Source organism: Haliotis cracherodii, unplaced genomic scaffold, assembly GCF_022045235.1.
Source record: "Haliotis cracherodii isolate W230 unplaced genomic scaffold, xgHalCrac1.p SCAF_2, whole genome shotgun sequence".
Classification (NCBI taxonomy): Eukaryota; Metazoa; Mollusca; class Gastropoda; order Lepetellida; family Haliotidae; genus Haliotis; species Haliotis cracherodii.
This window is the reverse complement of record NW_027266275.1, coordinates 36,469,649-36,494,911: the sequence shown is the minus strand read 5'-3', so window position 1 is coordinate 36,494,911 and position 25,263 is coordinate 36,469,649. Positions and strand designations below refer to the sequence as shown.

Sequence of the window (25,263 nt, the reverse complement as noted above, 5' to 3'; positions counted from 1 at the left end):
TAGTATGAAGTGATTGACGCAACGAAATAATTCTGTTGAAAGTTAATCTGAATAAACAAATAACTATAGTCTGGAAAATTCCGAAAAACACAAGGGAGCGATGCACACTCAACAGCTGTGTTGTCATCTATTAACCTTCTTAGGGATCTTGAAGACTTCGGAACAACACTTGACAAACGCTCTATTGCAAAATGAATCGACTGTTTGACTGCTTTTATACAAAGTTTAACAGCTACATCTTTAGACACACTTATCGTTCTCACACAAACCCATTGTTTAGATATTAGATCTATGCGTGCGGTAAACAGTTGCTGGGGTACTTTCTCCTCATGATCAACTGCTCCATGCATCTTGAAAAGGTCTCCAGTATCCTCAGACAGCTTTAATACCAATGCATACAAGTATAAGGGTTGTTGACAAGGATACACAACAGACCTTTTACCGCTTACAACCTTGTTCACTGTCTCCTTGGTATTGATTAGATTTAAAAGATATTCTTCACTTAAACTTCGTGAATAAAGTGCTTAAATCAATAAATTAGACACGACAAAACCACTTCCATAATCATGACATATGTCAACAATTGTCCATTGTACCATTCTGACCATATCACAAGCAAGTGTTTATGAATCACTATCAAATAGTGATGATACCAGATGTCAGCGAAAAGGTGAGCGTCTTCTACCTCCTCGGATGGCACCCTTCACAAACACGTGCAGAGGCAAATCAGTTTTTCATCTGAAAAAACAGAAACATAAGGTTTACTTACAAAAAGGGAATTGCTTCAGCCTTTTTTGTAACTGATGCGTCAAACTTGGACATGTTTTCCATATATCTGAAGCTTTCCTGAGGCCTTGATTCTTGTTATAGAATGATATGTTACAACAAATAATTTCCCTTCACAATGCCAGTATATGATATAGTCTCTCGTCATACAAATGAGGCTTTATTCATTTCTGGAAATGTACACGCATTATACTATTACCATTACCATAGTACATGTATTAGTTTTACCACATAATAACTTGCAGCTAAATGTCGTAGACTACCATGCAGATCAATTGGCAAAATGAGACTGCTGCTCTGATGTTTATATTTCTACAGCCATGAAATGGCTGGAACAAAAGTAAAAGCGACGTAAAACCAAAATCATTCACTCACTGTATATAAACTTGGGCCAAGCTGAATTTTGACAAATTAGTCAATTTCTAAATAATATTATCAACAAGTACACTTCCCTGCAACATTTCAATGTCGGTTGAGAAAATGGAAAAGTAAACGTGGCAAACAATAGAGCTTTATATGAAAGTACACCGATATCATGGCATTTTAATTTCTTTACACCAGTGCAATCTTTGATAAGAGATTGGGGATTAATATGTGTAGTTAGTTTTGATATAGCACACTGGTGATGTTGTTGTTGCCAAATATCAATGCCAGTAGTGTTAATGATTATTATGTGTTAATCCGTCTGATGTCCGCGTGTAATATTATCCCGAAGTAAATCCTCTGGTTGTAAAGGTCAGTTTCAGGCAGCACATGAGACGCTAGGCGCAAGTGTACTGTATCAGGAAGTGCACTGGGTAAATTACCACGAGTGGAGCAAGTTAAGTATATGTTACAAACCACGACATATCACTAATCCAGGATTTCACCGAGAAACATGACCGTTTTGTTGTCTTCTAGCTCTGAAGACCAATTTATCTTCAATGTTGGAAGCTATAGAGTCCCTATGTTGTCTAAATTCACTGTTATTGCCTCACGGAAAGACCATCATTGTCAGTGATTGACTGTTTGTGTGCGGTGTCTCCATTAGCATTTTAAAGACAGTTTCAATCAGGGAATGTGAGTAGAAATGGAGAAACATTGCAGAAAATAACGGAGAGAACATACAATTTACTGTGTCTGGCTTTAGAGAAAAGTTAGTTAATACATATGAGAATGTTCGTTTGGTATGTAATAAAAATAATTCGCTATTTTCCAGAAAATTATTATTAAAAGTTAGTAATGTTTAACAAACGTCGAGACAGCTCGGCGATCAGATGCATGAAATATACTCTAATTTTGGTCAGATTACTTTTTTTCACTAATGCTTTGGGAAGTTCATATCTGATGTATTGCTAAAAGCGGATAACCAGTCTAGATTATCCACCGAAACATACAGTACTCCATTTGGCGTACAAAGCACAAGTGCAGAGATTCGGCTGCCAATACGGAAAGAAAAAACGTTCAAATAAAGCGACAAGACTCTTTGTCGATTGTACGATTCCGACTATATCATGAGCATGTGTTTATGAATCACTATCAAATAGTGATGATACTAGGTGTTCGCAAAAAGGTGAGCGTATTCTGCCCCACCGATGGCATTCGTCACAAACACATTAAAAGGCAAGGCAATTGTTCACCTGAAAAAAAACACTGAAACATATGGTACAAGTCAAAATAGGGAATTGCATCTGAATCGACTAAAGAAATATACAGTGTATGTGTGTGGGAGAGGGTGGGGGCGGTTTTAATGTCTCGGCCAAAACATTTCTTTTGTAGATGACTCAGCATAGATAAATGCTACTGAGGTTATAATGTTATATCGAAACCCTGAGACTTCGATTGTATCTCCATTCTATCCGGTTAAATACCCTTGCCCCGGCCGTTTCCATAGCTACCAGCACGACATGATGCTAAAAATAGCCGTCCAATGAAATTACACTCATGTGCGAGAAAAATTCGTTGGGAAACAACAAATTACAGGAAGAAGAGAGACGTCCATGGTATATATCCCAAAAGAATATATAATAATTCTCTTGATAATCGAGTATGTCCTCGACACACATCGGCATGCATAAAATAAGCCGTCAAAGATTGAGAGGTAGTATTACTCACATGAATATGAAGACCATATATCATTGGAGGATTCAATTCATAAACATACGGTCTGCGTACTTACAATAACACCAGGTGGGGAGTGGGTCACTGGAGGCCTACTTGTGTAAGGCGCCGGCATTCACCATGCAGAGTTGCGTCCCTTGAGCACACCAGAAACCTATGATTGTGGGTTCGAATCCCAGTTCGCTCCGATTATTTATGTTTCTAGCTTTGTTAGCACCATACCCGTACTCGTGGGTTTCACCGAAGTGGTAAACATCTGAGACCTGCATAACTTCGGGCTTTCCTCCCACATTACACTGACACGCCGCGATATAACTGGAATACTGTTAAAAGCGGCGTTAAACCCAACTCACTCACTCACTCAGTAACTAAAAGGAAGGTGACATGCAACTGAGAAGTTATTACGTGTGCATGAAGCATTGGAATTGAAAATCAATATCATTTCTGTCTCAATTTAGTTCTTACGTCATGACTTACAAAAACTTAACATTCCATCCGTTTACTTCACAAATTGGCTTAAGTTGGTCCATCCAACCATTTTGCTCTCAATAAAACTAAGCTTTTCTACGATTCATACAGGAATGGCGAAAGTTGATTGTTATATTACTGCTTTCCGTATATATTGACCGTGTTCATGCATAGAATAAAATTAACTAGTTGACTTTAGTTGACACACAATCTGTCGAACAAGTCTGTTTACCAGTTGTTCATATTTGAGAACAAATATGCTCCACAGCCCCACCCCACCCCACCCCACCACACCCAACCCCACCCCATTACCTCCATAACATAATGATTGCTCAACGCGCTCAAATCATTGTTCCCGAACTGTGAACCTACAACTAAGGGCGACCGGGGTAATGGTGTTTCAAAGGTCATGTTCAATTACAGCCATCGGTATCAAGTAAGGTACAAAAGTTGATATATTTGCAGATAATAGTTTTGAACGCAGGCACTAACAACTGAAACACGATCAATTGTCCTCAAACAATAGTGGTTACTGGCATTTCGTTCAGTGATTTACGGCAAATTCTATTAGTCTCTCCACTCCAGCTTCCTCTCCGTATACCACGATAAATCAGCTGACCCTCTGTGTGTCAATCACCAGAGCTATTGACAACTCGTCTATGGTATGTCTGCTCTACGGGACACAGGGAGTAGATCCTCCCCGTAATTACGCCCTGTTGAATTTATCGGCGAGCAATAACGCCTGGCGCAAGGGGAGGGTCAGAGACAGAGCCTTCTGAAGTTGATGGAAGAATAACATGAGTTTGGTGATAAACAGCGGGTTCATTGTGGTGTGTAACGGAACTTTGTCGATTGCTGGTTTCATGGCGTGGTGATTGTTAAGCATAAGTTGGTGCTGTAACACTCTCAGAAATATTCGACCATGATTTACATAATTATAATGACCATGGTAAAAATACTTGGTTGGGGACCCGTCAAGATTCCGGGGTAGAATAGGTCTTCAGCAACCCATACTTGCGGTTAAAGCCGACTATGCCTGTCGTAAAAGGCGACTAACGGGATCGGGTGGTCAGGCTCGCTGACTTGGTTGATACATGTCATCGATCCCAATTGCGTGGACCGATGTTCATGATGTCAATCACTTGACTGTCTGTTCAAGACTCGATTACTTAACAGACCGCCGTCAGATATCTTTCGACTCATTCCTCTAGCCGAAAGAAAGATTTATTGTTTTCCATATATTGTTTTTCATATACTTCCGAATAACAGCATGGTTTTATTTTTAATTTTTACTATTTGCAGATTAAGATAAACAAAATGCAGCAAAGAGGGTTTGGGTGATCCTGGCAAAGGCAGGCTGGTAGGCTCATCATCAGCTCAGGGCCCTTGCCCCCTCAGCACACACAGTATAGTAGTAATTATAATCGTAGTTGTAGTCGTTGTTATAGCAGCAGCTGAAGTAGTAGTAGTAGTAGTAGTAGTAGTAGTAATGGTAGTTGTGGTAATAGTAGCAACTGTGGCAGTGAGTGAGTGAGTGAGTGAGAATGGTTCCAAGCTGCTTTTAGCAATATTCCAGCAGTAGTAGTCAATAGCCCAAGAAGAATAACAGAGGTATTTTCAAATAAACTATGTCCCCTGAAAAGCCTGACAACCCGGATCATGAAACATTAAGCCGACAAAACATGCTGGTTGTTTAATGTCGTTATTTTTGTGTTTCACTTCTGGTATCGATTTCCTGCACAGTAAATGTTTTGAGTTATGACAGGAGTATAATCGTTTCATTCGTCAATTTGAATTTACAACATGTTCTTTTTATGGTCATCTGGTTTATGGACACTTAAAGACCGTTGACATGGATTGCCTCGCGTTCGTCAAAGTCAGTGACATCTATCACCAAACCACTAATAACCAGTACCAAAATCGGGAAACCATGGATACACAGTATGTTATTATTGCTGGTTTCAGACATATTATACTGGCAAGTATACTTGCTGAATACCATATGCCTTTGTGCCTTTCAAAGTGATTTGATTACATCGATTTATAAGTCCAGAATAATCATGTGACCTGGAAACGTCTTGCACGATGTGATGTTTATTGGCGCCCATCGACACGAGATGGGTCTTGACAGGCGGGCCAATTCCCCCGTACTTGATAATGACGGAATAAATCATATTCGGCTAAGGAAATAACGCCGTCTGTCAGTTAAGCCATATGAAACGATTGGCGATCACTTTCGATCCAAAATGATATAATGCTAATTGATCAGCGATCCCTGCATGGTGGATAAAAACAGGAAAGGACGCTCGGTGATAGGCGCGCCCGAAAGTGGAAGAGTATGAGTCGTTTCTGGTCAGGGACATTTTGGAAGTTTTCTCGTATATGGTCGTATCGAAATATTCTTTATGTCTTTTTGTAAATACACCTATTTTTTATTTCGTCATGTTTGTAGGTCTCAAATATGAAAGCTGTCTCTGAATATAAAATGGGACATAAATAAGGTGTACTTTTCACTTTCTGCATCTTAAAAAGTGCGCTCTGGAATATAATTTTGTATACTTATGATAAGAGACGAGATAAAAGCTTCCGTTATCGTAAACACTCACTCAGTGGAGACTCGGTTATCACTGAAAATGATATTATGGGACAGTGTATATTGCTTCTAATATAATTAGACAACCACCATTAACTGATTCGGGACTGTTTGTCAGGTAATCCCAAAGCCATGAATTTAGATGTCACTGTGTCAATATTTGTGAATGTAACACGACAGTTTGAATAATACGGATTGTGGATGACAAGAAGAAATAGTTATAGTAACAGACGCGGAACAAGGAGACAAGACGAATAGTTGTCACGTTAATAGTACATGGCAGTGAAGGTTGAAGTCAAGGACGAACGTTTTCCGACAAGGTGATATCTTAGGGTCACGAATAATATCTGTCTCGTTGTCTCTAGGATGTGAACGCTGAAGACAAGAAGAGTAGTTGCCACGCTAGGAGGAGGAGGAGGAGGAGGTTGAAGGCAAGTAGAGTAGTTGTCACACTAGTAGGAGGAGGTGGAGGAGGTTGAAGGCAAGAAGAGTAGTTGTCACACTAGTAGGAGGAGGTGGACGTTGAAGGCAAGAAGAGTAGTTGTCACACTAGTAGGAGGGGGACGTTGAAGGCAAGAAGAGTAGTTGTCACACTAGCAGGAGGAGGACGTTGAAGGCAAGAAGAGTAGTTGTCACACTAGTAGGAGGAGGACGCTGAAGACAAGAAGAGTAGTTGTCAAACTAGTAGGAGGAGGACGTTGAAGGCAAGAAGAGTAGTAGTCACACTAGTAGGAGGAGGACGTTGAAGGCAAGAAGAGTACTTGTCACACTAGTAGGAGATGGACAAATTTTAACATAGCGTTAAGATGTTTACACTCATCTACCGAAATGCATGCATGTTGATGCATGCGTGTGTAACTAATGCCGAATTTATCGTGTTTGCCTACTGGGATATCATACCGCAGTTTAAAATGAATACCCCACGCAAACACAGTAGTCGAATCCGAACTTGTTTAATCCCCTTAGTGCCGAGAGTCAGACAGGGTAAAAAAATCATCTTCCAGCGTCTTCATAATGACGCGGCCAGAGGATCGAACCACCGATATTCCTCTCTCCGGGCAGACACTCCATCAACTACACCACCGTGACGGTCTGGAGGGAGGTGAATGTCGGGTCAAGAAGGGATGTCGTCACACATGAGTAGGTGAACGTTGGTGGCAAGAGAGTAATTCTCACTTGAATGTGATGTGAATATTGGGGCAGAACAGTAGTCGCCGTTTTAGAAGCTGATGAACGCGTTAGCCGGGGAGACTATAGTTTTCACGTCTCTGGAATGTTTTACAGTATTCACTGATTTTTATAAGAAACATTGTAACATGAATGTCACGAATTATGCACATGCTTTCTTTATCATTGACTCATTTTCAGAAATGTACTCAACCATTAAATGTGTTTCTTCGATACATGGTATTTCAACAATTAATATCAAATTACCCTTTGACAAAATGTGAGATCACTGCCCCAGAGTACCCGTTCCAACCCAGTGGTATTAATGCATATGTCGTATGTATATGTCTGAGACGGGTTGAGCCATGTCTGTGTGTGACATATGGAGAGAGAACATACCGTACACATAATCGATTAATTCCTCACACCGTTAGACAGGCAAGAAAATTATATTTGTGTGGCATCCCCCGTCTGTTATAGACTCTGTTTGCTCCCGGATCACATCAGACATGGACACAAAGTTATGGCAGTCAAAGCCCTTGTCATTTACATAGCATGTGATTGACACAATGGGAGATTGAAATTGATTCCAGTCAACTAGTCTTTGATAAAGCGTGATTGATTAAGCTGTGCCTCAAAATGACATAATTTGACATGGTTCAAAGAACGTTCATAACAAACTCCAACTGGAAAGCCTTATTCACTGGAATGTTTAAATAGTTGTGGTCACCAGTAGCAGGAGGTTAACTTAAAGCCCCCGTCACACTTATTCGGAATCAGCAGGAATCAAGCAGAACCAGACGGAATGAATTTTTTTTCAAAATTCTTGGCTCATAAGGGAGAGAATTTCAAATTAAAACCCTAGTCACACCAGAGGCGGAATGTGCCGGAATGCCGTCGGAATGAAAATTCTTTGTTTATTCCTGGATATTCGAAGTGCATTCAAAAACTTCTGACTGCATTCTGAGTGCATTCCAAATATTCGGGCCCATTCTTGTGGTCGGCCTGAATGTTTTGCTCATGCTCAAAACTTTCGAGATGCATTCGATGTGGAGAAATATCAAACGGCATATTCCAGTGTATTCCAACTACACTCTGACTGCATTCTAAATATTCTTACGGCATTCCAGCAGCATTCGAAACATTCTGATCGCATTCGAGGGAGAATCGAAAAGCCAAGTCACCTCAATCCTGCCAAAATGTCCCGAATGCGCCTCTAGTGTGACTAGAGTATAAAGGGCACGACAAGTGTTTGTCACAGTAGTAGGGGGTGAACGTTGTGGGGTACAGTTGTCCACGCTTGTAGGAGGTGACCGCGGAAGTCAATGAGAGTAGTTGTTACACCAGTAGTAGGAACACGTGGAAGTTAGTGAGAGGTATGGTCACGCTTGTAGGTGGTGAACGTGGAAGCCAAGGAGAGTAGTTGTCACGCTAGGAGTAGGTGAGCATTGCCAAAGAGAGTAGTTGTCTACCAATGCATAGATCGATGCTCATGATCATAATCACTGGATTGTCTGGTCCAGACTCGATTGTTTACAGACCCCCATCACATGGCTGGAATATTGCTGAGTGCAGAGTTATCCGAGCTCATTTTGTCAGTAATATCATTCCTTGTTTCATTATATTATTATTTAGAATATTATTGTTTCATCAGTTTATATATTGAATAAAGCTCATGATAAAACATTCATGTGTGGAAGATATCATCTCTCTGCGATCTTGACGGTCACTTGAAACATGTGACAATCTTGGCATTCACTTCAAACATGTGACATTCTTGATAGCCACTTGAAACATCAAATCTCCTGGGCAGTCACTTCAATTATGTGACATCCTTGGCATTCACTTGAAACATGTGAAATTGTTGACAGTCACTTGAAACGTGACATTCGTGACAGTCACTTGAACCATGTGACATTCTTGGCAGTAACCTGAAACATGTGACATTCTTGACAGTCACTTCAAACACATGACATTCTCAGCAGTCACTTTAAATATGTGACATTTTGACAGTCACTTTGAAACATGTAACATTCGTGACAGTCATTTGAAAAATGTGACATTCGTGACATTCATATGAAACATTTGGTATTCTTGACAGACACTTTAACCATGTGACATTCTTCGCAGTCACTTCAAACATGTGGCACCTACCGCCACCGTCCAACAGAATTCGTCAACTTCATGACAGTGATGTAAAGACTTTCATAGACTTTAGAAAGCCTTTTAGTTTGTAGATAGAAATAAGTTGCTATGTGTGTTATTAAATAGAGGTGTTCATGATAAAATGGTTATTATCCTTGGAAATATGTATGAAAATATAAAAGCATGTGTAAGGGTTGAAGATGTGAAAACAAGTCTTTTTAACACAACAAGTGGTATTAGACAAGGATGCATGTTAAGTCCTGTTCTTTTTATACTTTTTATAAAAGAGTTTGTACGTGAAATGGAGTTTCGTGGCCTAAGAGGCAAATTTGTGAAGGACATTTTTGATGATATCATGTTATTATTATTTGCTGATGATGTCACTCTTATTGACGATTGTGTAAATGGACTGCAGAGAAACTAGATGCTTTGTGACAAATGGGGCCTTGAAGTTAAAACAAAAGTCATAGCTTTTAGAAAGGGTGTTTATCTGGGGAAAACTGAGATATGGTTTTATAAAGGATCGCAAATTGAAGTTGTATCATATTTCAAATACCTTGATCAACTATTCTCTTCAAGGCTTGTTTGGACAAGAGCATGTGATACACTAGCTATTCAAGCAAGGAAAGCGACTTTTCCTGTGTTAAATATGATAAAGAAATTCCCATCTCTCCCATTTTCTACTGCTGCTAAAATATTTGACTCAAAGCTTGCTCCTGTTCTTTTATATAACTCAGAAATTTGGGGATGTGTCTATAAGCAAAACACCGTGTGTACACTATTACATTCGTTGTATTAAGTACTGGTGTCGACTACTTAGATTACATGAAACGAGATACCATACCTTGTTACCATATGTTAAACGTATTTGACGAAAATGGTCAAACTAGCTGTGTTTCATATATAAGACAATTATTGTTTCAAACTGGGTTTTCATATGTGTGGTTGTCTCAGGACTGCGGCGATGTGAAATGCTTCATGGTTATATTCAAACAACGATGGAAAGATATAGAATTACAAAACTGGCATTACAAAATCACAATTTCTTCTTTCCTTGATGTTTATTCATCTTATAAATCACAACTTGAACCAGAAAAATACCTGTCTACTTTAGCATGAGAAAAAGATCTTCTTAGAGCTTTATGTAAATTACGTTGTTTAAGCCATAATCTAAATGTACAGAAAACTCGATTTAATACAACCACAGAGTCATCTTATGTATGAAATGTAACCACTATGAAATAGAAAATGAATACCATTTGTTTTGTTAATTTGTCCTTTTTATAAAAGTAGCAGAGAAAATTTAATTCCAAAAGGTTACCATGTACAACCATCCGTCCCAAAATGTATCAGTCTTCTATGTACCAGAAATGATTGTGTTATTAAAAACGTGTATATATATATTTAAAAAGACATTTACCTATGTAAATACAAATGTCAAAAAAGATGGAAGTTTGTCGTAAGAAAATTTGTGCATGTGCATAGTATATATTATTCCTGTAAATTAACTCTCGGCCATGTGGCCTTCATTCATGAATAAACTTGTTCTTCTTAAAGCTGACTGCTCTACCACATGGATCGTCTGGAGTAGTCAAATATATACAAGCTTATTTCAAGTGAACTGTGCGTGGGCTATATTTATCAAGTAACTATAAACAATAATTTTATTGATTATTTTCATATACTATGTGACAGTCTTTGGAAAAATAGAAATATGTGGAAGGACTGTGTCCTCGAACGAAGATAAATAAACAAGTGACGGATGTCGAGAGGGGTTGGTTATACTAATACTAATTAACAGCCTCCAGAAAAATATACCTCATGGTAGCACGAAATATACATGTATATACTACCTAAGATAGATTTGGTTGGCGGCTTTGTATTCCTAAACATTCACACGATCGTGTATTTTGCGGAAGAAGGAATTGTCTATGACCTGCATGGTTTTCATTCCACATTAAATTGACAAATGTAAGCCGTGGTTAAACTGAAATACAGTAAACTACGTTTATAACGAACAACACGCTTATAACGAACTGACGGATATCACGAACTACTTTTTGGTCCCGTCTATTTGCTATTCATATGTGATGTATATATGCTTATAACGAACTATGTTTATAACGAACTTTAGCGGTCCTCATGAGTTCGTTATAACCGTAGTTTACCGTACTGTTAAAAGCAGCTACAGCTGTGTTTAGCCAATTGGCGAATACTATTCAGCAGTCCCTTTATCTCGAGCAATATTCCAGGAGCTCAAAAGTTTTGAGGTACAGTCGAGCATGTTCTTTCTACGAAGGTTTCAAAGAGCGGCATACGTCTCTTGCTCAGTTGCCTGCACAAGGAATCAACATTCAAGGCCCCAGGAAAACTTCCAAAAACATTATGGTAGACATGTGGAGGACCAAATTTTGTACCATATGTTACGGTGTGTTTAAGGTGAACAATTGACTTGCCTTTGCATTTGTTGGGAAGGATAAGTTCAGGATAGGATTATCACTATTTGGTATTAGTGATTCAGTCGGAATCGTACAATCGACTCTGCTTTTAGCAGAGATTTCTTGTGGCTATGGAAAAGGTTTTGTCGCTTTTATTTACATATTATTTAACAATCACTAAGAGCTTAGTTCTGTTTAGCCACGCGGCACATAAGCCTTTAAACCATCACTTCATATCTGATCAGCCACGTGGCTTTAATACCATTTTAACAGTGATGTGAAAAAGATCTTCTTAGAGCTTTATGTAAATTACGTTGTTTAAGCCATAATCTAAATGTACAGAAAACTCGATTTAATACAACCACAGATTCATCTTATGTATGAAATGTAACCGCTATGAAATAGAAAATGAATACCATTTGTCTGTTAAAATGCAATGGGGCGTCACTGCTAACTTCATCAGGATAATCGGACTACTGTGTTGGTATATATTTTTTAACATACTAGTATTTAAAGATTGCGTTCCCTGTACATTCTATTTTCCGAGTTCACATAAGCCTATTGAAATGTTGCACGGTAGTGTTGCTTGGTGGGTTGTTACGGCCTCTGTGTAAGATAATGTGTCACAACACCCGATACCTGCCAACATGCGAGGATGTATCAGTGTCTGCCTAAAAAGTTGGGACTCACATTAATGCGACAGACGATTGCCTTCTTAACTGTGTCTACTGTCGGATGATTTACACAATAACAGTTATTTTTAGCGATGTGACGTTTGCCCTTTTCGTGTTACATGGATGTTTTTGGAGGACTGATGACTGCATAGGTGGTCAGTGTGAATGTATAGATGGTCACGGATACGGATGATAAATGGATGGGTAGATGGATGTGTTGGGAAGACTGATGACTGCATAGGTGGTCAGTGTGAATGTATAGATGGTCACGGATATGGATGATAAATGGATACATAGAAGGATAGATGAATGTGATGGGTAGACTGATGACTGGAAAGGTGGTCCGTGTGAATGTATAGATGGTCACGGATATGGATGATAAATGGATGGGTAGATGGATGTGTTGGGAAGACTGATGACTGCATAGGTGGTCGAGGTGTATGTGTAGATGGTCACGGATATGGATGATAACTGAATGCATTGGTGGATAGATAGATGGATGTGTTGGGAATACTGATGACTGGAAAGGTGGTCGAGGTGGATGTGTAGATGGTCACGGATATGGATGATAACTGAATGCATTGGTGGATGGATAGATGGATGTGTTGGGAATACTGATGACTGCATAGGTGGTCGAGGTGTATGTGTAGATGGTCACGGATATGGATGATAAATGGATGCATTAGTGGATGGGTAGATGGATGTATTGGGATTACTGATGACTAGAAAGGTGGTCGAGGTGGATGTGTAGATGGTCACGGATATGGATGCTAAATGGATGAATTGGTGGATATATGGCTGGGTAGATAGCTTCCGTTATGGTTGCGTGATAGGGGTATAGATACTGCTTTAGGTATAATGGATGCATGACGAGAAAGGTGGATGTGTAGATATTTTGGGATGTGGATATTGAGGGACGGATGGATGGATAACTAGCGAGATGAATAGGTGGATAGTTAGTTGTGGGTATGGATGATGGGTAAATGGATAGGTGGATCTGTAGATAGTTGGAGGGACATGAATGTGAATAGTGGGATATAGAGGGTTGGGTTGATGGATGGTTAGCTAGATGAATAGGTGATCATCAAATATTTGTACGTGTTGAATATGTTGGAGAATTCAGCTTCTCATTCTCACTCTCACCCACAATCCAACCCCACACCTTACCCTCGTCCTAAACACCTCACCCGAACGTCGCAATCCCACCCTTATCGAAACGTACAATAGCTACGCCGTTTTCGTCGTTGAAAGGGTTAACAGATGAGTTGACACACTTACAATGGCACCTCATGTATTCGTTAGGATAATGGGATTATGTGTGTATACACATATATGTCAGTCTGTCAACCCATCATCCTCTGTTTGTAAAACCCGTCCCTACTATAATTCAAAAGGGTTGTGGGGGTTGTGAAGAAGGGTGGCGTAGGGCTGGTGATGTGTGTTGGGTAGGCGCCACGAAGCGTTGCGTGAACTGTTTAAAAAGTCGCATGTCCTCAGTGTCATTCATGCAAGTGTCAGATTACGCTATAAGGTTGCGGATAAAATTCAAAGTCACACTTACTTGTTCTCCGAAACAACATGCAGTTTGTTTTACACTCAGCATAAATCACGGTATCGACTGATGGCTATGGACAAAGTGAGCGTAAGCGATGTGCTTGCATCCATCTACAGTTAAACCCCTTTAATCTTGAAACCCTCAATCTGGACAATCTTCTTGGACGTCTATATATAGACAATCCTCTTGGAAGCGATTTCAAATGAAAACAATACTGTAAGGGATATGGTATTTTGTGATATATATTTCAGACAAGTAGCAGATTGGGTATGAAAGCAGATTTTCAAATTAAGAAATATCAATTCATCATTAAATGGTATGTTTCTCGGCATATTGTTACATCAAACCATGTGTTTGTTATCATCATCAAAATAATTATCTAAGATACCGCAAACCAGTGTCTAAAAACAAGTTTCATTTGGAACTAAAGCCTGTTGTCTCTGTTCGACTGACTAATCACTTTGGGACGAGATATATACATGTGCACATTCCAGGAAAACTGGGAAGGTCTAGATTTCTGAAGTTGGGTTAGACTGGTGGGTAAAGCGTTCGATTCCCAGGTTCGATTCCTGACATGGGTACAATGTGTGAAGCCCATTTTTGTGTCCCCCGACGTGATATTGCTGGATCATTGCTAAAAGCGGCGTAAAACCATACTCACTGCCAGGAAAACTTGCAATGTTTAAGGGAGAGGTGTGAGAGAATAGTGACTACGGTTTTTTTTCGGCGATAGCATTTACGAATGATATTATAAGATAATGGTTATAACACTTGTATGTTTTGGGATGGTAAATATCCTCTATTAGGGTCGCTGAATATTCCCCAAACAGGACATTTACCATCTAAAATAACACTCGCGTGATAACCTTTCACTTCCCACATCAAGTATGTTGCTAAAGTGTGAATACTGTCATCTATTTGTTACATTAGAATAAAGCCCTTTTTCCGATGTAATGCTTTGGGATGTTAGCCCCGTGGCGAGACGGGAATTAAATGTAAGAAATGCTTCGCTCTCGGTCTTACATTTCCGACCACTATCGCCGAATGATTACATCCCCAAACGTTACCGAGAAAGGTAGTTTTATCTTGCCTAGAAACCATGGTTAAACGGACAAGTGTGTCCAAATACAGTGAGAATACATGTTGTATAACAAATATTGGCTGTTTATCCCCCCCCCCCCCCCCCTCCCCACTATTTCGAATTGGACGTCTAGTCTATTTGGCAGGTGTAAATCATTTTTTCTCAGCTATACTTGCACATTAACATGAAATAAAAAAACATATTTCATTGCATATTGCAGATAATATTTTTTAATATTTCAAAGCTCGGAATCAATAAAGGGATCTTCGTGTTTGAATGTCTGGGCTAATTACACTTTTTAGAAACTTAAGGTTATTTTAGGTATATCAGGTTATCAGAGGTAGTTGTTTGTTCCATGAGAAGAAACAAGGCGCTACAATGGTTACAAAGGACTATTTCATCGGAGAGACACGAGAAAAGGTAGATAGATACACGGCAATAAATCGTATGTATGTACATTCCTCTAATCAGAATGTAGAGTGACTTCTTTAACCCCAAATTCCCGCGTAGAAATCCAAAGCTACCTCGATTTTCAACTTAGACAGACCCTTTGTGGACGGTTTACAAAGGGTGTAGGTCATTCCATTATTACAATATACAAAAAACATACAAAAACAAAAGACGAAAGTCACTCTATATTTCTGAAATTGGGTTAGCCTAGTGGTTGAAGCGTTCGCTCGTCACGACGAAGGCCCGCGTTCGATTCCTCACATGGGTACAATGTTTGAAGCCCATTTCTGGGGTCCCCAGCCGTGATATTGCTGGAATATTGTTAAGAGCGGCTTAAAACCATACTCACTCTAAAGTTGGTGCGTCACAGCTGGCAAAAACAGAAGAAAATCTTTAACCCGTCTGACATTGATGAATATGCATGAGCGGCATATACTCCATTATATTCCAGTGGTGACTGGTATGGATGAGCACACAAGGGACGTGTTAGTTGTATTGCAGTCTTGTGACACAACAAACAACATTCTAGTCCATAAATTTGGTTTGGTTTTATGCTTTGTTGGAACTGTATTTAATGGTGAGTTGAGGCGAAACGCCATCCGGTTCCAGTGTTGCATATGTATGTGCGCGTGTGTGTCTGTCTGTCTGTCTGTCTGTGTATGTGTGCGTGTGTGTAAACGTGTGTCAGTGGGTGTTTGTATGTGTCTGTGTGTATGTAATTATGTGTGTGTGCTTGTGTGCGTGCATGGGTGTGTGTGTCTGTGTGTGTGAATGTGAGCGTGGATGTTTGTGTGCGTGCATGGGTGTGTGTGTGTGTGTGCGTGGATGTGTGTGAGTGTGTGTGTGTCTGTCTGTCTATGTCTGTGTGCGTGTGTGTGAGCGTGTGTCAGTGGTTGTTTGTATGTGTCTGTGAGTGTGTGTGTGTGGGTGGGTGTATTTATGTGTGTGTGCTTGTGTGCATGCTTTCCTGCCTGCATGGGTGTGTGTGTGTGTGTGTGTCTGCGTGGATGTGAGTGTGTGTGTCTGTGTGTGTATGTGAAAGTGGATGTTTGCCTGTGTGTGTGTGTGCGTTGATGTGTGTGAGTGTGTGTGTGTGTCTTTGCTAGTAGTGTTTTCGTGCTGTTGGTGCTGGTTTTGTGTACCATGTTGCAGTTTATCATGGACACCCCACTGACACACCATATACTGACTCCGAGTACTTCTTTTATCCTCCTAATACCGAGCGCCAGGCAGGGTAACAGCAAGTACCATTTGTTGATCACATTTTGTCATCACATCCAATACAGCCCATGCAAGTCTAAAATATCGGGCAAGTCTAGATTATCAAAATGGAGAAAGTCTCCTGGCTCCTTTTTATTACAACTGTAATTTAACTGGGGATTGTTCTTTAAAACATGTTTTTTTCAAAGGCTAAATGTGAGTCTACCTTCAATATTTCCTGTGCCAAAAGGAATATTGTATACTGCATTATATAAATCGTCAATGGATCTTCTCATAAATATGTGAAATTTAAGCTTTGGGAATAAAATAACATAGAGACGTTATCAATGTATTTAATCACTAAGTAATAAAACTAACAGCAGGGGTAGACAATATAGTGTCCAAATGTATAGCTAATCGTGTCCAAGACACCCACTGCACACGTTGTCTTCAAATACCATCTTATCATTACCGTACCACACCGCTAAGATCAAAGTGTTATAGATCAAATATTCCCCATATCTTCCAACCGGAATGCAAGATAATTGTGTCCGATCAGTATCAAAGCAGCAATAATAACTCTGTCAATGCGTACAGTTAAAGCACATCCATCAATAACATTCCCGTTGTTTCTTATAGCAGACCACAGTATCTGGTCGCTTGTAAATCAGCGGACCAATCTATTCATATTCATATACGGATCAGAGGGATTAGGAGATATCTCATTTCACAGATAGCTAGCTGCTGGTTGTGAATGAACAATATTCGAAAATATATCACGCGAGACTCAATCATATGTGATTTACATATCAACAACTTGTCTAAATTTAGCTAAAATAAGAAAGAAAAGTATTTGTATGTTTTTGATAGTGTATCGCACAACACTGAAAACAGGAAGTGCAGCTTGCTGTGGTGTGTTCAACGTTATACCCAATATAGGCCGACAATTGACGGTACATTATCAACTGGTGTATCATATAATCTGTACACTCTGTTAAAGCAACTGTGAAGGTAAGTGTGAGCTTGTCCTTTCCAGCATGTCTTATGATTCAGTATAAAAATAGTTCATGAGGTGGTTCTACAAGGAGATTGTCGTAAGCCCTACGTGTTTTACTTCCCCTATTGAGACACCATAGGAACCGTTCCAGTCCGGAATATGCTGGTGTGTGTGTTTGAGTACATGAACAGAAGTATGATTCAAATCGTTCCAAACCCACATTGTTTTTTCTGCCAATTCGAATTTTACGATGTATCTCAATCTGGATAATTTTTAAAGCCATAAAGGCAGTGGTTTAATTTTTTATACATGGCACTAAGAAAAACGTCTAGTCATTTAACTGGACCTTGATAAATGACAGTGAAATGTAGACCCCCTTTAAGCAAAAGCCCCAGTATATGCTTCTTTGTGTCAAAGGGGGCCCGAGTGTCGCAGTCATCTAAGGCGCCGCGATTCGCCATGCAGAGTTACGTCCCTTGGGCACACCAGAAACCCATGATTGTTCGAATCCCGGTTCGCCCCGTTTATGTTTCTAGGTTTGTCAGCACCATGCCCGTACTAGTGGTTTTCACCGAAGTGGTAAACGTCTGAGACCTGCATCAATTCCAGCTTTCCTCCCACATGGAGTTGACATGCCGTGATATAACTGGAATACTGTTAAAAGCGGCGTTAAACCCACTCAATAACTCTTTGTGTCAAATGTATACTTAACCCTACACTGACGCAAATTTATTCCTGAAGAAAATGTACCTACTTTCGGTACATTCGTTTGGCTCGTATACACAAATATGTATAGTCTTTTACTCATTTGTATTCATACAATTTGCACACGTTTGAATAGATGCATGGGGACGTGGTTATTTCTTTGATCGCTGTGCTGATCTGTCAACCGATGGCCCCATTGCTTGAGAAAAACTATTTCCCCTTTATTTGTGAACAAATGTTATTCTACGCGTACACTCGGGGAATGCAACAATTGACGCACCCATCTATCATATACACCAGGTATGGCCGGGGTTTGGGTGTCACCCGTGAAGCTCTATGGCTTGATTGAGATCTGCGCGTTTATCAGTCAGCGGTTATATGCATCTCAAAAATACGATATAAACACGGGCCACTGCTTTCTGCATATGCATAATTTACAAGGCTTTAAAGTAAGGCGCATGAGTCTCGCGGGACGCTGAGTTATACTGGTCAGGGAAATAGAATATGTATTGGTGAAACTAAGGCAATTAAAATATGTGTATTTTTGTAACAGTAAACTGTTCATCGAAATCATGCGAAAATGGGTTTGTGAGTTTGTGAACCATTTTATGATAATTATTGCATATCAGCTAGTATAAATGCATGTCTAGCTCCGAAATTAAGGAAATGTCATTCACGTTATTGTTATTTTATTCCATTTTTTGATATTATGAATTGAGTTCGGAATTTGAAATGTATCCTATAGTGAGTGAGTGAGTGGGCGGCTGTGTGGGTGGGTGAGTGAGTGAGTGAGTGAGTGAGTGAGTTATAATGTGATGTGTCGTCCCATATGCATTGACCACCTATATGTGATGTGTTAATTACAGTAGACAAGCAGGAATGTAAAATGATGAATATGTGTACATAGCAATGAAGTCAAAACATATATATGTTTGTCACGTTATGACACATTCACAACCCTTTGCCCTTAGTATGTAGCTGTGTTCACAACACGCAGGTCACAGTGACATTTCCCAGCCTGCATATCATTGTATCGTATGTTCAAACCCATGTATTCACAAAACATCAATAAATGTGTAACATCGTTACAGCTAACATGTCGTTCTCATATATTCCTAACCCCATTCAATAAACCATATCTAGGATGTTAATGTGATATATTCACAGCTCTTTGTAACACGTTTCCAAACCCCTGGAGAATAAACTATAAAATAATCTAACTCAAGTCTAGAATGATTTGGCAAGTCTAGATTGCCCCAACTCTAGGCATAATTAAATCATTGTTCTGGGCTCCACTTGGATGTTATTTTGTATTTTGGAGATTAATATATGTTTAAATAAGATAACTTTATTTTTGAGACTAAATAAAACATGCCATTAAAATATGCCCCATACCGGCGCCATTAATTGGTCGCAGCCTTGATGCTATTAAGATATATTCAAAGTCTAGTATTGTTATACCTGTATGTCACCGAGTGCAAAATAATTACTTCCCGTATGCTATTGTGATACATCTACAAACTGATACATGGTAGTGAACAAGGTGATATCTCGACAACGAAATTGTTCTCTTTTGTCTCAAAACTACGCAGTCATGGGGAAAAAACACAATGACTGTGCCATACACTTCTCAAGAGCAAAGAGCTCGCATGTGACCGGTCGATCTTGCCTCTGGTACCCCTTGCACTTTACTGCCTAGTTTGCCATACAGTGCCTATTGACACATGAATTTCCTTGACGGGAGGTTATCTTCTCACTTGGCTGCATCCACGTCTTTCCCGCGAATCAGTGGGATGTAATTCCCCATCAATGGATGATGGCTTCATTCACTGCAATATTCAACACACACATGCATGCCTTGGCTGTCGCTACGATGAACTAAGTGACCCCGGGAACGTCTGTTCATAGGTCTGTCCATCACGGCTACTCAGTATATGTGTGTATATACACAGGGCAACTGACACGTCCCGCGCAGACGATAGGTATGTTGCAGCAGACGACATCTGCTGTGTGAAGCGCGCGGCATATGAGGACTGACGGACAGATTTCACTGAGGCTGGGCGCATGTGACACTCGCCTTCTCATCCACGCGGAGTGTTTGTGGGTCAGTACATGTTCTTGAATTTCGGATCTGCGGGCTAAGCGTCGGATTATGCCAGTTTCATCAACTCGAGTAAGTTTTAATTTCGTAATTTTCTATCATTACACTGGTTCACATTATTGATACTCCTCAATCCATACAATGACTGAGATCGACAAGCGGTAATTATAACCGAAAGATTTCTCAGTTGAGAACTGTTTAAAATTAGGTTACTGTGATGTACGTAACATTCAAAGACGTGTGTGTCAATACAGACAGTTGTAAATTTTATGATTCAAAGTCACAAATCAGTCCCCGATTATGATGAGAAAATTTAACTATAAATCCTGTTGCCACTTTGAGTTACAAGCCCAACTATAAACCTATCACGGCCATACAAAACTCAAATATCATCCACCGTCCTCCATATACCCTCTTGAAATACAAACACAAGTAAATGAACAAGGTCAGTTTACACTCAACCAACGCTGTAATACAACACCAGGACACAGCAAGGAGACCTAGCCGTGGTGACACACATGTATCTTCTATCCATCGCCTAAAAGTCCACATTTATGTACGTTGTCCATATCGTCGAAAATGAAGACGTTTACTCTCCGTCTGTGACAACGACGTATGGCGTCAATACATCAGAAATGAGGAATTATTGTGATAGCTATTCCCATGGTCGAGGGCACGGATGAGTGATGACAGCTTGACAGAGGGTATTTGAGAACTAGCGACAATAATTGTGTGTGTGGTGGTGGTGGTGGTGGTGGTGGTGTGTGTGTGTTGGGGGGGGGGGGGGTGGGGGTGCTGTGATGCTGTAATGATCGAGGCATAATGACAGTTTTCAAGTGAGATACTTATTTGCGAACATATTCAACATCCTTGTGCTATATTATACGCAGTGCGCAGTACATCTGCAGTGGCGATGCGGTCGAAGAAATATGTTACTTGGAACACAGTCCGATGTTATTTGACTGAAATAACGCTTTTCAATTTCCATCTCTTACAATATGCAATTCTTTTATGTATTTGATAATCGCTACAAGCTCTTTTTAAAATCTGTTTACAAATCCTTTAAAACTATTATGGTTTGTTAGTATGTTTGAAAACAAAATTGACGGATTGTATGGGATGGAAGACATATGATTCAACTCATTACGGCGAACATATTACAAATACATATGAGCTGTGAACATATCACACAAAACATGCTTGTTATTATATTGGAATGGGGCCAGGAACATATGAGAACGATGTGATGGTTGTAAAGATGTTAATACATTATTTGACTTTCGCGTTGTGAATATATGGTTTGACCATAGGACACAATGATATACAGACTGTGGACATATGGTTATATGACTGAAATAATGCCGTTGCGAGGTTAAATTTGAACTCACTCACTGAGAACATGTCACAATGACCTGCGTGCACTTACATACTGATGACAAAGGGTTGTGAATGTGTCATAATGATAGAATAATATATTCATACTTTGACGGACCTTCTGATCTCAGCTTCGTGACAAACATATATGTTTTGTTAACATCATTGCGAGGTGTACATATTCATCATTTTACATCCATGCTTGTCTCCTGTAACTCATCACATATAGATGGTCAATTCCTAGGGGCGACACGTCATATTATAACTCATTCTCTCATGCTGCTAAGCCATTGCAGAACATGGCTCTGCTGGAATAAGCACAAACTGCGATATTTTGTCATTACCAGGCTAGCTTAGGTGCAAAACATAAACAATAAGTTGGAGAGTTTTTGACATTATCTCGTGCTGTTGGGTGCGCGGTTCAATGGGGTAAGGATACTAAAGGGAATGCCTGTCAGCGTTGTATAAAGAGGATGTTTAATATATATTCAGTTATAAGCATTCATTTCCGGCAAAGATGTTTTTTTGTACTATCCAAAAATATTACTGTACAACTTCCTTTTATTTGACAAAAATGCTACATATTTCAGTTTCATCAATTAAAATTCGATCAAGAAAGATGCTAGCAAATAAAATCTTCAATTAAAAATTGTTATTTTTTGCCGGTAGCTATTGATTCTGGTCAGTCGTTCAGTAAACCAAAACATTTACTAAGTGTCGCCTTACTCAGTTAACAAAACGATAAAAACTACCTCCCCAAACGTTTACCCTGCCCTGTGGCAAATGATAGTATGTGGCCATGCTCCCCGATATAGAGAGAGTCTAGAAGCTATGCATAATGCATCGTGTATAAGACCTCACGACATTAGCTAATTAAATTCGAACGGTACCGTTATAAAATAAATCGTCTTGATTAACGAATAAACGATATGTGTCCTAATATGCTACTCAAGACATGTTCGATAACACTCCACTCTTTTAATATGGCTGTAGTTAATCTGTCATGACCTGTATACTGCTCAAAAGAATTTTAGATTACCTAGGCCTATTTTTTACTTTGCTTTATTTAATCTATCATAGCCATGACAGATAAACTATAGTCATATGACAAGATCGCTTGTTCTTAAACTTCTTTTGAGTAGTATATGATTTTGCCTTCAAACATTCTTTTCTTCGTGCCTTTTCTTCTTGAGAGTCAAATGCCAGAACTGCAAGTGTTGACTTTTTTTCACAAAATGTTTGTGGACAACGAGATTCTAACAACAAAGAACAGTGTGATCAGTGATATGTTACGTTATTTGAAAGCTTGAGGAAACTGGAAAACGACAGTACAAGGTCCTAACTTATTAAAACGATTGATGCGCGGCGGAAAATATGTCACGGTTGCGTTCCCTATACAGCGTGCATCAGAGGAAAACAAGAATAGGTTACATTAAATCAGTTTCACATTTTAGAGTTTTTCTTGCCCTTTGTCCTGAGTTACAGAGAATGACTCATAAATAGATCAAGGGCCATGCGTACCGCAATCAGGATGTTATTGATATAATTCGTTTCTTTCCTCCAATTTTACATTCGGTAGACTGAGGAAGTAATATCTCATATCCTTATGGTGTTTTATGATTCATGCTATGCATTATTTTGGCACACATAGTGGAACGTAGCAGGCGGTGAATTTCTAAACTGTGCATTGATAACCTCACTGGTCCAAAACAGTGCATTGTACATAAACAATGGTAAGACCCCCACCTCCCCACCCCCTCCCATACATACCGTAAATGGACACTTTGCTTGCTTCCCCCGTGAAGATCCGGGGTAGATTAGGTGTTCAGCAACGCATGCTTGTCGTAAGAGGCGACTAACGAGATCGGGTTGTCAGACTCGCTGACTTTGTTGATGCTTGCCATCGTACTCCAGTTTCGTGGATCGATGCTCATGATGTCAATCACTGATTTGTCTGGTCCAGACTTGATTATTTACAGACCGCCGCCATATAACTGGAATATTTCTTGTTTCATTTGATACTCGTGTTGATATTATTGTTGACATTGTTGATATGGTTTTGTTTGTTCTGACTCACAAATCGGATCAATCGGCCCCACTCGGCATATTCCGTAACGTATAATGTACACCAGGCTAGCTTTAAACATGTTCCTGTTTCTCGAGGCATTTTTCAAAATGAAATGAGTAGGGAATGAGGATTATATTTTATTTTATTAAATCCATTTTAAAAATCTTACGTACCATGTAACCTCTTTTGACGACGATTCCTGCGGCTCGAAGTATAAACCCTATACAAAGGCACGGTCTGAGGCCATGGTGATCACGAGTAACTTCGCCTGCTAATCTGATACACAATACATGGCATATTAGCATTCGTCACCATTCGCCCCTTTCCGTAGCCTGCAAGAAGACTCGTCCCCACTATCGATGAATGTTATGCGCGAAAATACGACAAACCAATCAGAATGCACGTATGATTTCAAGTTCTGCGGCAAAGAATCCCTCAGAAATAATTTTTGATTTTACATATGTCTTGCATCTAAAAATATACCCAAGACACAGTTAAATGTGTTCAATCATACTGTATAATTCCACACATCCCGATGTGCTTTAAATTGCATTTGAAATATATATAATATATGGGGAAATATATATGAACCATTACGCAACGAGTTGACAATTGTTTTAGCTATGCCCGTTCGCGCTAAGACGGAACCCGGTCGCAAAAATGGCCATGAGAGGGGCACGAGTCGCTATTCGGCTTGTCACGGAATGAGACGAGTTGGTCACGAATGGGCATATTAGAAAAAATGGACTAGGTGCAAAAACGAAATTATGTATGAAAGGTCTATTCTGAACAATGCTTAAAATAAATGATAATTTTGATTTAAATAAGCTATTTTAAGGACGGACATGAGAAACAATAAATCGAATTCAACAAGTCTAATGAAAAAGAAAGTCCGAAGAAAGAAATGGAGAGGTGATTGTAGCCTGGTATCCCTGCAAACTGCATAGCGAGTTACCACTCGCACACAGTTCGTAGATGACGGTCGATATTGAGTAGAAAGTGGGGTACAATGTGATATCGAGCAATATTCTTATAAGTGTAATGACACAGGCCAGCTGCAGATTGCATTGTGAAATGTCATAGTCACGTGAATTAGTGAAACTAGTGAATCCAGAGCCACTATGGATTTCCCCCAATCCCTTAAGATGTCATGATGTGAGCCGATTGAGTACTTCTAAGAAATTATGTTCACCTTGACAGAAATGGCCTCATTAACGTGAACTAGTTTCCACGCGTGTCAACATGTCAAATATTGTATGCGGCCTGCTAAAGAATATAGTAGTTATGGATCACAGGTTCACTGTGGGATAAAGAAGCCTATGTTTTTACACTGTTAGGCTGCGGGTGACTTTGATATACAA

General features: G+C 39.6%; 2 protein-coding genes across 3 annotated transcripts in view; one reads left to right on the top strand and one right to left on the bottom strand.

The window, feature by feature from the left end:
* Nucleotides 1-25,263, bottom strand: part of LOC139467596 (circumsporozoite protein-like) — a 58,814-nt gene that overhangs the window by 20,964 nt on the left and 12,587 nt on the right. The window lies entirely within an intron of this gene.
* Nucleotides 20,204-25,263, top strand: part of LOC139468050 (receptor-type guanylate cyclase Gyc76C-like) — a 149,204-nt gene continuing 144,144 nt past the window's right edge. Inside the window, exon 1 of one of the 2 annotated variants that reach the window (XM_071249747.1) lies at nucleotides 20,204-20,463. The gene's annotated coding sequence lies outside the window, so the exon portion shown is untranslated. Of the gene's footprint in view, nucleotides 20,533-25,263 lie in introns of both variants that reach the window. The other variant, XM_071249744.1, reaches the window with a different exon arrangement.